General features: G+C 35.2%; 1 protein-coding gene across 9 annotated transcripts in view; it reads right to left on the reverse strand.

The window, feature by feature from the left end:
• Positions 1-13,946, reverse strand: part of Mctp1 (multiple C2 and transmembrane domain containing 1) — a 633,933-nt gene that overhangs the window by 208,835 nt on the left and 411,152 nt on the right. The window lies entirely within an intron of this gene.

Genomic DNA, 13,946 nt, shown 5'->3' on the forward strand with positions numbered 1-13,946 from the left:
GAACACTATTAGTTTTCACTGACTCAGAAAGTTCCCTTCTAACGCTATGTGTTTAAGGGCAAGTACAAACTAGCATCGATTTCAATAACAGCAAAGTACAGTACCAAATTCCATCCATTCAGAATGAAAAAGCATCCATTATAGTTTTATTTTTATAGAACCAGTTACAAGCAGTGTGCTGATTTGGCTTGCTAAATGCTGCTTTAAAATGCTGGCCTTTTGACTCCTTAAATTTTCAGGCTTGATGATTGCCACTTAAGCAAGTAGAAATAATCAGGAAAAACACTCAAGGTGAACCAAATCATCAGTTATCTAATAATTATTCACTCCTTTTGTGTTTTTATCATTCTATTTTGCTTCTGTAAGCAGTTCTCTGCTTGCTAAGAGTACCTGAGTGGGTTGCCTGTGGGAAACAGTACTGATGTAGACTATATTCTGCAATGTGCATGTTGTTCTTCAATAACACGTGACTAGAAGTGCAAGAAATGCAGTCAGTAGCCAATGTTGAAATGTATTTTACTCCAAGTTTTTACTTACTAAAAATCTTAATGTGTAGATTATAGAATCTCTTATACACTTCTTACTCACTTTTGTCCTAAGCCCAAGGCGGAATTATGGAGTACTAAGAGTCTTTTTCAAAATACTCACTTCAAGTATTTTGATGACAAAAATATAGAATGCATTCCTTAGACATGTGACAAGCTGAAGACCTTGGAATTGATGGGAGACTGAAATTGTAGCAGTACTGTGTGGTAGAAGTGGTGTTGATTGCTTTAGCTGCAGCGACAGCCACCACAGAATCTTGCCTTCCTTGAGAACATGCAATTTCCAATGTTGACAATTTTCTAAAGAGAACTGGGAATGCTTTCTGAAGTATTCATTACTTATTGAGTGCCTGTTTTGCTCACCCCAGAATTATGATTAAGACATAGCCGAGATCTCAAAGCATGCACAGTTTAGTAGACATGATAGACATGTAAATACATAATTATTATGCGGCATTGCAAGCAGTGTTATAAAGGGAAGTGAAGAGTACAGGAGTGATGAGAAGGGAGGCGCATAATTTTGTAATTATGGGACAGGAAGAGGAAGCAGAACTTTCCTAGGGGAGCAGACCTCATGATCTGTGATGATTGGGCAGGTTTGTCACCATTTTTTTTTTTAAAGTAAAGAACCATCACAAAAGTGAACTTCATGACAATTTATAATCAGGAATATGTCATTTAAATCAATTTACATATCTCCTTAATAACTACATAAAAATATAAATAATTACATAAAAACCTACAAATGAATAACATAACTCATAAAAAGTCACTTTAAACTACTATTATTGGATATTTGTCCATAATCTAGTTAAAAGCTAAAAGCCATTTCTTTTCCTATGGAATTTTAATAAGAAAAGGAATCTCCCAAGTGAATTAACGCTAGGGTGTCTTTTACCCCTTATCATAAAACTAAATTGGCAATGGATTTCAAAGCACATATTCCATTACTTCATTCTTTTTAAAATAAATCCATTTATAACAACAACAAAAAAGAGGTATCAGGATAACTCCAGTAGGCATCTTTTCTGGGAAGTTTGAAAACTACCCCATGGATTAATACAGTGACTTCAATGGCTAATTTTCACCTTTGTCCTTACTCTTAAGGATCATAACCCTGACACACTGGTGAAAAAGTGTGTGGAAATCTGCATGGGGCACTGTTCAGTTGCTCTCTGTTTTGAGTCACATTGCGACTTCAGTTTTTTAAACCAGTAATGAGTATTAAAGTCACCAAATGATACTGAGAGATATTCCTGCTTCCAGAGCAGGGCAGGAATCCTGATCCATCAGTGGTAGGCTTTGTCCAGGGTCATTTAACTGCTGACAAGTGGCATCGTTTGCTAGATGTAGTGTGTCACAAAAAATGTGGGGGTGGGGAGGGCTTAGTGATCATCTCTTTGTAGTCATGTCTTTGAAAACACAGAAGGCTTTGAGTAGCATGAAAAGCAATTCATACCCATGGGGAGGGAGCTCTATTTTGAGCCTACCTTGCATTTATTAAGCACTTTGGTTTAATTTCCTTAGTTGCTACATATTGCAATGACTATATTTTAATCTTAAAAATGTATAATCAAGGTTGCCATCTGTCCTTTCTGCAAACTTGAATTTCATTAATGATATGTAACAGTGTCATTGCTGAGGGAATTCCACAGGGTCTCTTCGAACAAAAAGCAATGTATGTTGAGATTTCTTCCAATCTTTTTTTTACTACTGGAAATGGAGCTTTGACCCTAGGCTTTCTCATCAGCTGACCTAAACATATTTTAAGCATCTGATTGGGAGAATTACATTAACTGGCACTCTTTAGTAGGTCCCCTCAGGGCTTCGTCTGGAAGTGGGTATTAATAACAGGGTTTCTCCTTTCTTTCTAACTTATGAAGCAGGGAACTTTCATTGTGGTAAGGACATTGACACTCTAGAGCTATGGCTGTCAATTTATTAGACCTAAAACACCTTTTTTTTTTTCCTACTGAAAATTTTATAATGCTCTTTTAACTATGAAAGTGGAGCAAAAAAAAAATAAAAATAAAAGTGGAGCAATATAATCTTGAAATTTAACTATTACAAAAGAAGAATAAATAGAATTTGGTTCACAATAAAACCATACACTGGGCTATTAAACAAATATTTATTGAATGTCTACTATGTGCCAAAACATACAACCCAGGAGAGAGGAAGTTCTTTTTCTTCTTAATTTAACTGTATAAAGGATGGAGTAATGAAGGTAAGTATTGAATATAAAGAATTAGAAGGTTGTATGATGATGTGCTAAAGAGTGATACAAGTTAATGGAAACAGAAAAATGAATAATATTGTGTTAGAAAGGTATGGAAGAGAACCACAATTTATAGATTGTATTCAGTAATTATAGTAAGACTGTGAAGATGAGGTTTGGGCAAAAAAATTGAAAGGATTGGAGAAGAGCCAAGAGGACGCATGAGAAAAGGTGCCTTGAACATAGGAATTTCTAGAAGAAAAGCTTGGTGAACTATGAGTTTATGGCTTGGTTAATATAAGATGGCAAATAAGTAAAGGCAGCAATTATGAACACACTAATCTTCAACATGCATTATGTAATGGCAGCCATGCCAAAGTTTGATTAAATCATGGTCTTCAATCTAAATAAACATGACACAAGACCTGGGACAATCTTCATCATATAAGCTTGTGTAAATATTTGTACAGTATTCAGCACTTTCAGCTCCAAGCTACTAAACATCAAAAGTGCTCCCCTAAACTTGCTTCAAAAAAAATTCCTTCAACAATGCCATGAACACTCACAGCACAGTATTACCCTGCTTATCATTTGGGAATCATGGCCCACTAGTAACATTTCTTTTATAATTTGGCCATAGGAATCTTTCAAAAGCATTGAAGATCTCAAAAGTTTTTAAGGTATGAAATAACCATTAAAATTACTGCTCTAGATATGTAGAAAGTGACAACAAAATGTTATTAACTCAGTGTGGATAACAACAATAAACCCATGTGATATAAACAGGAGAGAGATCAAATCTTAATGCAGACTTTAGAAATATATATTGTGTGATTATGGGAGAAAGTATTGTACAGCTGAGTGACGTATTAGCACTGTTATAGAGAGAGTTTTGTCTTCATCCATTTCTAAAAGTATCTTGGAGATATCCCAAAATTACCAGACCACACTTCAGACAGTAAAGCAAAGAGCAGTAGACACCTATGTTATGTTGCTCTTAACTCTGTAATCTCCCTTGCAGTCTAGAACTAAGTGGAAAAGAGTGCCATGACTTCATGGAGCTAGAGGCATTGTTGAATCCAAATACTGAACCATTCTGATAGACTCCAGAAGTTCGGAATTTATAACCAAAGAACAGCAAGGGAAACAGGAAAATTGAGAAACAGGAATGCAAAGAAAAGGAAGGCCATGAATCTATAAAACTTAGAAAAAAATGCCTACAGAAAATTATGTATGAGCACTTACAAGCTTACATTGCATAGAAAACTGTCATTTTAAAATTTATTTTGATATAACATTATATGCATGTTTATTTTACAAGCATAGAATCATATAAGTTACTTCATCTACATTAAGTATAAAATACATTAAACTCTTTGTGGCAGCCTTCCTAAATATTTCAGACTCTCCTGCAGAAATTATGGCAGTTCAGATTAGCTTCTCTATAAGTAAATTAATTAGCTACAGAGACCTTTTACAATGCAATAAAACCCTTTAACTTAAAAATTAGCATAGTATTAGGAGATTAAGCTTTTAGAAAAAAAAAACCCTCTCTCAATGAAAGGAAATACAAATGAAAATTATCACTGTCAAGCCTCTGCTCTTACAATGATGTTTTTTATATTCTGCTAAAAAGCTCATTCAGTACTGTTATTTAGCTTGTAACTATTACCTCAGAATCTGATGGTTTTATGACACCTTATGCAAAAGTTACAAATCTTATCCTGGTAACCAGGAGTCATCCAGACTCTACTTCAATAGTTTCAATGATAGAGAATTTTTTCTTCACTGGAATTTCTGATTCATTTTACAATTATAATTTTTGGACAATTTTTATTTCTGTTGAGAATAAAATTATTTATCTATGACTCTTATGCTTATCTTCTGTAGTAATTTTAAAATCCAATTAAAATGATAGGTATAAAATAAGGGTACAGCCTCTGCCAGGAAATATATGATAAAGGGACACGGCCTGACCTCCAGTGCTGGATATATGGCTGGCTGAGCATTAATTCAAACCATTTTGTAGGCTCCATTCCTGTAGTACACAGAGGCCTTGAAGCCCAGAATGCTATTTCTAGGATCTCTTGCAGCTAGAGATACATACATGCATACATGTATACATGTTTATGTATATATACATACATATGTGTATACGTATGTCTATGTGTATGTGATTCATGTTGTGTGAATCAAGTGTACATGCCTAAGATTGGCCTCTAGAATTCAGTTAACTGTAACCATGAAACATTTTGTTTTTGAGGACAATGAATATGAGCTAAATTAGCTGTTATCAGTTTCTTTGTAACTTGTTAATATGGTAGGAGAAACCACTTCTCATTCTTCCTTAAGACATCAGTGCTGATCTCTGCAGAACAAGAACAGAGTCTATGTTTTTAGGTCCTTTCTGCTGCCCAAAGAGTCTCTGACTCACTTAATGCTCTTAACTAAAACCCCCTCTGATTAAATTTTGCTTATCTATTATGTATTTCTATTTTATTTTTATGAGTTTTCTATACATGTGAATATGAGTATCTCAGGGTCTGTATGTTTTCATTTGCTCTTTCTTTTGCTTTTTTTCTGTTTGTTTTATCCTATTCATGTTTCCTTGTATTATTAATACTATTATTATTATTATTATTAATACCTATGTGTTTTCTAATGAGAAAGAAAGAAGGAAGGATATATATATATATATATATATATATATATATATATATATATATGTATATACAGAGAGAGAGGGTGGGGTGGGGAGGGAGGGAGAGAGAGAAAGGAAAGAAAGGAAAGAAAGGAAAGAAAGGAAAGAAAGGAAAGAAAGGAAGAAAGAAAGAAAGAAAGAAAGAAAGAAAGAAAGAAAGAAAGAAAGGAAGGAAGAAAGAAAGCAAAGGAAGGAAGGAAGGAAGGAAGGAAGGAAGGAAGGAAGGAAAGAGAGAGTATGGATTTGGTGGGTGCAGAGATCTAGGGGAATTTAGAGGAGGGAAACCATAATCACAATATATTGTATGAAAAAAATCTGTTCTCAATAAAATAAAATGAATTTGCTAGAAAGAAGGCACTTTGGACATGAAACTTGGCAACTACTACCTGGCTAGCACATGTCTATACTTTCCCTAGGATAGAGCTTTGAACTGATCCCCACCCCCGCACACCAGTGTCTGTATTCTGCACTGTAGTTATCAAGTGGCCTTAAAGTAAGGACCCAGATGAGCATGGTTGCTCTTCTGTTTATGAACTTGTGTGTGTGTGTGTGTGTGTGTCAGAGAGAGGGAGAGAGACAGACAGAGACAGAGTGACAGAATTAGCTACTCTTCAGTTTTCTAAATTATTAAAAAACTAGGATAACAATAGTTTTTATTCACATTATTTTGAGATTCATTCTGACAACCTTTGTGTCAAATTCAAAGTATCTTACATGATAGATGCTCAAACATTTTAGTTATTATTATTGTTATTAGTATCATTTTCTTTCATCAATTGACATCATTATAAATCCCAAGATTAAAGTATATTTCAGTTGAAAATGCGTTGTAATCACTTGCTAATGTCTTTTGGATGAATAACTGACAATGAAGTATCGTTCTCAACATTTGACTTTCATTCACAATAACAAGGGATAATAAATGCATAATTCATTTTTCTAATGCTTAAACCCAGCTGTAAGATTTAAGTATTTCTTTTATTCTCTACCATTAAAGCAAAAATTCCTATTTTTAACCATGTAAGACCTTATATTTATATTTTGATGTTTATTTTATTGAATAAACTATATTATTTCAGTATGTAAATACATATGCCACAAACATTAACAATATAAAGTAATATAGCAACATATGTATATACACACACATATACATATACATATATATGTACATATACATATATATATATATATATATGTATATATATATACAGAGAGAGAGGGTGGGGTGGGGAGGGAGGGATATGTATATATATATGTATACATATACATATATATGTGTGTGTATATACATAGACATATAAAATGTTTATGGTATTTTTTGTTTATGTAGTTTATTCTTATATAAATGAATCAACTTGCCATCCTGGCAAGTTTGATAAGCAAGCAGTCAATTATATTGTCAAAGTTACTAGTAAATAAACAGTGTGGACCAAAGACAGAGGCATGAATTGTCCTCACAGTATCCCCCATTGACATCAATCCTTAAATCACTCTCTTGGGCTTGACTGTTCAGTGATTTAGGATTCTAACTATAGGATTATACAACTCAAATATTTCTGTAGTAAATGGCTCTCTCTTTTGCCCCTCAGAAACTCTCATAAATTCAGATCTTCTCTGCAGTGTTTCTTGGACTTGAATGTCTTATTTATATAACTATATCTTAGTGTAACAAAAATTTAAAGACTAGTTTAACTTAAATCGGCTGCAGCATCTTCCAACTTCCTTAGAACCGAGGGAGATCCTGCAGCTGGCTTTACAGGCCACAGCAGCACTTCTCTCTCTCTTTACTGGAAGGGTCATTTTGTAATTTTGTTTCTGTAGAACCCGATTAATTATTTTATAGTATTTCTTCCTTTCCCATTGATAAGGAGACCACCACTTTCTCAGCACAGAGTCCTTCACCTCTACAGCATATCAAACCCAGTTATTAGTTTCTTTGTGGTTCCCACCTACTCTTTCGGAGCAGAATCTTCTAACCATGTGACCTGCATATGAATCATACGTGATTTCTGTAATTCCATTTGTAACACTGGTTCAGAAGCAGGCTAGTCCAGCATTCATGCTAAATTATGCCTTTCCTTTATGTTTTTAACATATGTTTGATAAGAATGGCTTAGTGTTAAAAGGATACTTTTCAATTTCTGCATTTACAGTCTGAATTTTTTAAAATGCAATACTAAAAGAAAGTGAGTTCCTGGTGAGGGAAGTGTGGGGCATAAGGGGGCAGAAGGCCCAACTGCTGCAGGTGCTGAAGCTTCTGTGAGCTAGTTTCATTCTCAGCAAATATCTGAAGAACCTTAATGGACTTATCTCATGTGAGTCTGCACATATGGATATTTTCTAAATCATGTATATTATCATAACAAGAATGCCTTCTGATGCTTTATGAATTAGATAAAATAGTTAATCAAAGTATACTGCTAAAAAAACTTATGTAGCTTATTAAAAAGCAAATGGAGACATTAACTTATATCATGGACATAAAACATACTTTGGAAACAGTTCAATTTTTTGATATTTATTCTTTGTATCAACAAACACAATCTTTCTTTTCTTTTTTAATTTTCTTTATTAACATTTCAAATTTTATCCCTTTTCTTCATTTCCACTTGTAAAGCCTTCCTACCCTCCACCCCCTGCTCACTAACCTACCCACTTCTGCTTCCTTGTCCTGGAATTTCCTTACACTGGGGCATTGAGCCTTCACAAGACCAAGGGTCTCTCCTCCCATTGATGACTGACTAGGCCAGCCTCTGCTGCATATGTAGCTGGAGCCATGAGTCCTATCAAGTGTACTCTTTGATTGGTAGTTTAGTCCTTAGGAGCTCTGGGGTACTGGTTAGTTCATATTGTTGTTCCTCCTATGGGGCTGCAAATCCCTTCAGCTCCTTAGGTCCTTTCTCTAACTCCTTCATTGGGGACCCTGTGCTCTGTCCAATGGATGACTGTGTGCATCCATTTCTGTAACAAATATAATCTTAAGATAGTAAATAATGGCAATACCTTCATGTATTTCCTTTAGCTATAAACTATTTTACTCTCTTCTTTTATCTGGTCCATTAGGTGGCATGATGTATATTTTAAAGGTTGCATATATTCTCTTCTTCCATCATAGATTTTAACTAATGATCACAAAATGAAGAAAATGCTTATCGGACACTGTCAGCATAATTACATGACAATGGCAACTACAGGTCCATGTTGCTAAAACTCATACTGCTACAATGCCATGGGGGAAACAAGCTGGTGCACCCTTCCAACAAGACAACAGGATTTGGAAAAACATTTGACACAACAACTACATGCATTTTGTACAATTTGCTAAATGAACACACTGGTTATTTTTAAAGGAGAGTGTATTATTTAAAGGCCATCTTATATATAATATTATATATACAATATATTACATATATATTATATCTATATATACCTGCATGCTACTAATGTCTCCAACTGGCCATAATAGCTTCCAGGAACTGACTTGATTTTTCTCTTCTACAGCCTGCTTTTTTATTTTCTTTTTCAGAGCAGACCCATAATGTTTAGGGGACATACCAAGAATAATAAATCCCAATCTCTGCATATAATATACCTTCATGACACACTCAAGCTGGAAATCATAGGAACCAATAAAAATGTAGGCAGCTACTGATAATGAGGTCAGAAATACAAATAAATTTACTTTTAATGAAGACTGGAGGCACAGTAATCACAGTGTTCAAATTCATTTCATGCATATCTCATTTGCTTCGTAGCTGATATTTACCACGCAAGTCTGTGAGAAAGTAGAGACCTAAGATGCTCCAGATAAATGGCTCAATTAATTGTACAGAGGTAGACCTCTTTGAGCTGAGCCAGAGCTGTGAGCTCTTTATTAAAAGCACTATTCTGTAGCCCCTAACCTTGTTCCTTGACTCCTCTCTGGTTTCCAATTTAAACAAGTCCCCATGCGGCCTGCTCTAAAGGGCTTTGTCTCCCTGTCATTGTTAAGAGAGCAGAGGCATCCAGGAAGTGTGAAATCAGACCTCATGAGTTGAACGGTTCCCCAGGGAACGCTGGACTGCCGCAGAAGGTCAAAGTCATGGGCCGGACCGTCTAAAAGTGTCTGATCGCTGGTCTGTGACACAGCAAGTTGGGGGTGGGGGCTAGACTGAAGAGGACTGCAATTGAACACATCTTAATTAAAGCCCACAGACAGCAAAACAAAATGTTTTCTAGGCAGCCTGTCAAATGGGGCTTAAATTTAGCTCTGCTAATGAATCTGAGCTGCTCACTGTTATTTTGTAAGATAATAAGACTCTCATCTCAGAGGCCGATTTTAAAAAAAAAATCTGTAGAGTGTCTTTTTATGCTGTTTTGTTACTTAAATATTTTTCAACAATGAAGACAGTTTTCCAAAAGGAAAACATGGAAAAAAGTATATGCAAATAAAGGGAGCACTAAACATTTCTTTTTAATAACTACTTGTTTCCTAGACTATGAGGCTGATATGCTACAAGTCTTTTATGAACAGCATAGTTTAGGGAGAAATGTTCAATTAATGGGACAATTTTAATGACTATGAATCATAAATCCCCCTCCCCTTCTATTACTTTCTGAAAGAAATGGTACATTCATTTTCAAAGTCAGTTCACCTGGGATAGGACAGTTTGTGTGGGCACCCTTTAACACAGTGGCAAGGCAGAGCAGCTTCTCAAAGGTTCCCAGTTCCCCTGTATCACTGTTTCTGCAGCTGACCAGCTGGTCTCCCTGGAGAGGCTGTGACCTCTTCCTCAGGAGAAAAAAACAAAACCCACCAACAATAACAACCAAACCTCCTACAACCCTGGTAAAATGAGGAGGGGGTGTGGAACCACCACAGCCCAGGGCAAAGCTGAGAGAAGGGCTGCTGAGCAGAACTCACAATCTGGAGAAAGTGGGAGCAAGGGCTGAGAAAGAGAACCCTCCTCTTCCTTTGGAAACTTGAAAGAACTCATCACCAGTTTAAAGATAACTCACTAAATTTTCTTCAAAGAAAGTCTCACTCAATACAGAAGAAGTGAAATGCTGTGTTACAAGTAGAAATTAGGCTCCTCCTCCTCCTCTCTCTCTCTCTCTCTCTCTCTCTCTCTCTCTCTCTCTCTCTCTCTCTTTCACACACACACACACACACACACACACACACACACACACACACACACACACATACACACACTCCTCAGTTGGTCTTTCTGGTCCCATAATCTGGCCAGTTTTAGGGAACATGTGATTTCATGCTGGAAAGATCATTCCCCAGTGAACCAGACCAGACAGCCCCTGGTTTGCTTTGATGGTACAGAGCAACAGTAACCTTTCTCTGGGTAGCTGACTTGAATACATTGTACTTGGAAGTATTTCCAGTTACTCAAACATTTTCCCTTAAAAGAATTTAGTGCATCAAAGTTTCAAACCTTAGTGCCACTTTCTCAGGCTGTGAAAGGCTGTCCACAATTTGACTGAAATTTCAATCCACTCCTGTGCTGTGCTCAATGTGTGCATATGTGTGGGAGTTGTAAATTGAGGCCTTAACCACCAGAGTTAATCTCTTTTTTAAATCTGTATTAACCTTAATGATCTGAAGTGCACTGGCCAACACTGGGCTATTGAGACAGAAGAAAAAACTCCCCTTGACTATCAATAGTTTATTAGGGGCTTAACTGAAGTGACCTACTGTAGTTGTGTTCTGCCGAACAAGGCTATAGGCTTTTTGTAGAAAGGGAAGGAATTGAGGGTTTCATTAAAAAGTAATTTGTGCTTTCTACTCACTCATTCAAAGAGAGTCTCAATTGCTCTCTATTCACACAGAGTTAATACAGTACCACAATGTTTCTCAATGAATGTGTTGTAACAAAAGAAAAATTTTACATTTTGAAAGGAAAAAATTCTTTGTAACTGTAGTAAGATTGATAGCTACTTAAAAGATTACAGAATCTTTCTTCCCTGTGCTCATTTAATGTTGGAATATTGATTAAAATTGTGCTCAAATTATGTGGCTGTATGCTGCAATAATTAAAAGCAATTAAAATATATATGAAAGTTGGTCACGTGTAAGTTTGTCTTGTTAGGTTTCTTTTAGAAAAAGTATTCTGAAGCCAAATATCTTCTAACTATAGCTTTATTTGTACCAGGTCAAAAAATATTCCTGGTTTAGCATAGAGAATTACTCATGATTTTAAAATCCCCTACAATATTGTAGATCAGTGGTTTTTCAACCTGTGAGTAACAACGCACTTGGCAAAGATCTATCTCCAAAAATATTTATATTACAATTCATAATGGTAGCATAATCACACTTATAAAGTAGCAATGAAAATAAGTTTATGTTTGGGGGTCACCACAGCATAAAAAACTGTATTAAAGGGTCCTAGCATTAGGAAGGTTGAGAACCACTGCTCTGGATGGATGCTCCTTTGAAGACTTGAAGATGGAAAAATATATTTAATCCTATCTCTTTACTTTTGTTTCACATTAGGCATAGCCTTGCTGTCATGAACTACTAAGATAGATGCCAACTTTTTGAAATTCTATAAATAAAAGACAAAGCACATGAAGAGCTTATTTGTGCTCAAAACTGTTTATAATTTCACAATTAAGGTTATTTAAATTAATGGTATATCCAGACATTTTTTACTTAAATAGATGGCCCATAATTTTTGCCACCATCACAAATGTCATAAAACCCACAGAAGGTCAAAGGATGAGCAAGGTCAAAGACTAAGTTATCCATTTTCCCCTGAATAGTTCAACATCTCTCTTGTTCAATCCAGAGCCCATTAGATTATAAGGTCAGCATGGAATGAGGAATCATTAGATTTATATCCTTAAAACTGAAGGAAAAAATTGAGATTCAGCTATGCAGGAGCCCTCAAATTAATGTTCACTTTATCAAGTAAAATTATATTTCATTGAATCTCCAGTGGAAAGGCTATTGTTATTCACATTTGACTTATATAGAACCATTAGGGAAAAAAAATCTCTATTTTTTCCAACTTTGAAAGTACGTGTACTTTAACTTCCATAGTGGCATACAGGCCAAGTAGGTTAACCTAGTTTGCATATTCATGAAGTTTTAAAATCAATGACAGCTTCTAAGAGGAGACAAACTTATACAACTGTATTCAGCTTGAATAATGTCAGAGAGTAAGCATTGGAAATAAAGAGAATATAAATCATTCCATAAAATTTATTGTGCTTATTAATTCACTGATAACTATACAGGAAACCAAGTTTTAAGAAAGAAAATAAATAAACTCGCCACTCACAAGTTCCTATCACTAACAGCTAAGGTAGCGCATGCTCAGAGATTACAGCCACCCCTAGTCCTGCTTCTATTTATGCTTTTTAAAGTCATTTTGTCTTCAGTTAAAGATGAGTTGATGATCATCTTTTCAAAGAAATGACAAATCCCTATATATTTATTTCTGTCACATATCATACTCATTTGATGATATACACATGCTAAAATTTTAAATATTGCTATTTTGGAATAAACATCTGCTGTTTAATTTTGAAGGGAATTATCTTTTTATCTGCTTTCAGTTCTACTGAATGAATTAAAGAAGGACACAGAGATTTGCAGATAGTTGGATGGTAAGAAAAGCATTGTATTTGCTTCAAATAAATCTATAAGGGTCATTGTGCTTCACATTTAGAATTATGTGCTTATTACTACAAATAATAAGCCAATGTGCTACAAATAATAAGCCAATGTGTTCTAGCATAGTGAAATTGCCATGGAACTGGTAAGTCAGTCCTATCTTACTATCCAATTTGAGATTAAATAACTCAATGGTCCTACGAACATCTCTCAGATCCTTACTGAATCACATGACAAATTAGTGACCATAGCCACATACAGAGTACTTAACTCTGCAGCTGCATGATATAAAAGCCATCATCTCATTTGTTACTATGTTGAAAACACAGTGATAGTAAAGCTAGAGAAGACACAAAACTGGTTTTGCTGTTCTTACACACCTATGTCCTGGATGAAAAGTAAAACATAGACAAAGTTTAGATACATAATTATTTTTGTAGTATGGTGAAGAATTTGTGTAACTAGGAAATTATAGCAGCAACCCAAATATGAATCATTCATGGTAATTACTGAGCCCTCCACCACTGATCTTTTCAGTGAATGATACTACAGAGTCCATGAGTATTTGACTCAGAAGTGTGAGAGAAACTGGTGACAACCGACAGGAGATGGCTCTGTGATGCTCAGTACGCAGGAATGAAAATCCCCGGACATATCAATCCTGTTACAGTAATTAAACTTTGGGAGGGCAATAATCCAGAAGTTATTTTGACTTTTGTTATTATTTTTAGTGTATGACACTGTGTTTAAAATATAGAACTGTGTAGGCAACTGGGAATTATCAAGTCTTTTGTGAGTTCAACTCTGCATCTTTCTATTTAAACCATTGACTTCAATGATTCACTCAGATAAAATTCAGAGCTG

The sequence above is a fragment of the Mus caroli genome, unplaced genomic scaffold, assembly GCF_978045245.1.
Source record: "Mus caroli unplaced genomic scaffold, Mus_caroli_1 scaffold_15, whole genome shotgun sequence".
NCBI classification, from domain to species: domain Eukaryota; kingdom Metazoa; phylum Chordata; class Mammalia; order Rodentia; family Muridae; genus Mus; species Mus caroli.